Here is a 3,394-nt window from a genome sequence, read left to right on the forward strand (position 1 = left end):
TTATCCATCTTCTCAGATTATTTGTTCAGCACAAAGATTGAATAAGTATGATGAAAAGATGCAACCCTGGCACACAGCTTTCTTGATTTAAAATCATTCGTTATCCCCTTGTTCTATTTGAGTCACTGCATCTTGCTTCCATATGAGCACAATTCAGTGTTCTGGAATACCCATTCTTTGCAATGTTTTCCAAAGATTGTTATGATAAACATAGTTGGATGCCTTTATCTAGTCAGTACAAGGAAACATCTTTCTTGTAGTTATTGCTTTCAGCCAAGATCCATTTGATGTCAGCAATGATATCCCTTGTTCCATGTCCTTTTCCTAACCTGACTTGAATTTCTGGCAACTTCCTGTCGATTTACTGCTGCAACTGTTTTTGAATTATCTTTAGCAAAATTTTACTTGCAGATGACATTAATGAAATTGTTTAATGACTTTCACATTTCACTGGATGGCCTTTCTTTTGAATGGACAAAAATATGGATTTCTTCCAATTAGATAGCCAGGTACCTATCTTCCAAATATCTTGACATAGATGAGAGAGTACCTTCAGGGATACATCAGTTTATAATTTCAGTTTGTGGAATCTTATTTATCACCAATGGCATCAATGCTGCTTGTATTTCTTTCTTCAATGCCGTTAGTTTTTGTCTCTCTTGAAATAATTGAACATCAACCAGATCTTTTTGGTAGAGGAACTCTATATGTCCTGGTGTGGTGCTGTGGGCTAATGTGTCAGACTACAAAACCATTTGAACTACAAGGTCAGTGGTTCAAGCTCACCCAACTGCTCCTCAGAAACCCTATAAAGGGTCATTATGGGTTGGAACCAACTCGATGGCACTTAACAACAACAACAACAACTCTATATTAACTTCCATCTTCTTTTGAAGTTTCCAGAGTCATTCAATATTTTGCCCATGGAATCCTACAATATCACAACCTTAGTCTTGATATTTTTCTTCAGTTCTTCAGCTTGAGAAATGCTGAACATGTTTTTTCCCTTTTGATTTTCTAACTTTAAGTCCTTGCACATTTCATTATAATATTTGAGTGTGTCTTCTTGAGCTGCTCTTTAAAACTTTCTGGTAAACTCTTTTACTTGGTCATTTCTTCCAGTCACTTTTAACTTTTCTATGCTCAAGAGCATGTTTCAGAGTCTCTTCTGACATCCATTTTGGTATTGTTTTCCCCTTGTCTTTTTAATGACCTTTTGTTGTCTTCAGATATGATGTTCTTGCTGTCATCCTACAACTCTTCTGATCTTCAGTCATTTGTGTGTAATGCATCAAATCTTTTCTTGAGATGGCCTCTAAATTCAGATGGGGTATATTTAAAGTCATATTTAGCATTTGTGAAGTTGTTTTCATTTCATTCAGTTCAGCTTGAGCTTGCATATGAGCAACTGATTGTCTGTTCCACAGTCAGTCCCTGGTCTTATTTTGGCTGATGATATTCAGCTTTTCCATTGTCTCTTCCCACAGATGTAGTCAATTTGATTCTGATGTATTCCATCTGGTGAAGTCCAGGTGTATGGTCAACTTATGCAATGAATAAGCACATTTGTCTTACAAAATTCTATCATGGTATTTTCAGCATCATTTCTATCACTCAGGTCATATTTTCCAGCTTTGGATTCTTCAGCTTTGCTTCTAAATTTCACATTTCAATCATCAGCAATTATCAATGAAACTTGATTACATGTTTTATCAATTTCAAAAATGAAGAAGTTGGTAGAAACCTTCAATTTCATATCTCTGGCTTTAATATATAGTGTGCAAATTTGAATTATAGTGATATTAACTGATCTTCCTTGTAGGTGTGTGAATATTACCTTATATCACAGATAGCATTTCAGAGTCTATTTTCATGATAGAGTTTGGCCTGTTCTTTTAGATGATGTATGTGGTGCCATTTCTTTTCAATTTGTCATTCACAGTCTAGTAAACCAAATGATTATCTAATTCAAAATGGTCAATATCATATCATTTTGAATTATGCCTAGCATACCAATCTTGATGCATTCCATTTCATATTTGCAAATTTCAATTTTCTCAGATTTATATTCCATACATTCCATTTCCTTCTGTTAATGGATGTTTGTAGCTGTTTCTTGTCATTTTGGGTTGTGTCACATCAGCAAATGAAGGTCAGGAAAGCTTCAATCCATCCATATCATTAAGGTCAACTGTACTTTGAGGAGGCAGCTCTTTCTTTGTACTTTGAATGTCTTGAAACCTGAGGTGCTCATCTTCTGACACTGTATCTAACAATGGTCTACTACTATTCATAAGATTTTCAGTAACTAATCATTCAGAGGAGTCCTAGTGTGGCGCTGTGGGTTAATGTGCCAGACAGCAAAGCCATTTGAACTGCAAGGTCAGTGGTTCAAGCTCACCAGTCACTCCTCGGAAACCCTGTATAGGGTCTCTATGGGTCGGATCCGAGTCAACGGCACTTAGCAACAACAACAACAACAATCATTTGGAAGTAGTTTGTTTCCCTTTAAACTTGATCTTTCTTAGTCTGGAAGCTCTGCTGTTACTTTACCACCTTGGGTGACCCTGCTGGTATTTAAAATACCAGTGGCATACCTTCCAGAATCACAGCAACACTCAAGTTACCATAGAATGACAGAGTGGTGGTCATGGTACATAGTAGACAATAAATAAATATTACTCTTCTCCTTTTTAATGATACAGTTTATATATTTTCAAACAGCACACAATATGGTGGAAAACATCAACTTTAAAGTTGCAAGGACTTGAAATTAAAATATGGTTTCATATTTCCCAGACATTAGAACTTTATCTCTCTGAAATTCAGTTTTATTATCTGTAAAATGTTGTGAATAAGTTCCTTACAAAATCATTGTTTAAATTATTTGCAAAGAATACATAAGAAGAGGGAGGATGGTAGATGAACAATGAAGATAGGAGAAGACTTAGGGAGGTATGCATAGCCTAAATGGGATAGAAGAAAATGGTTATTTATATACAACCTTGTATCAACAATTTTCTGTAATATAGGGATCAAGACATGTCTGAATGAGTAAAGGAGGGTGAAAATGCTTAGATGTTTGGCTGTCTTGTGGATATTTGTTTCCTCTACCTACTATTGTAAAATAGAAATTTAATTGTGATAGAAATTAATATTGGAAATTATTATTACAAAAAGTTTAAAAGTCCATCTTTCGCCAATAACTGATAGGCTCTGCTAAAAGGGGAATTGAAATGTGCACAGGGAATTACACTTCCTGTTAAGCCTTTGTAGAATATGGGACCTTAGGTGGAATCCTGAGCCCTACCTATAACCTTCTGAGTTGGGGTATTCTCACTTGAAAAGACATACATATCAACCCAGAACTGCTGGAAAAACAGAAGAATTTTAT

This window comes from Chrysochloris asiatica, unplaced genomic scaffold (genome assembly GCF_000296735.1).
Source record: "Chrysochloris asiatica unplaced genomic scaffold, ChrAsi1.0 scaffold00058, whole genome shotgun sequence".
Lineage (NCBI taxonomy): Eukaryota > Metazoa > Chordata > Mammalia > Afrosoricida > Chrysochloridae > Chrysochloris > Chrysochloris asiatica.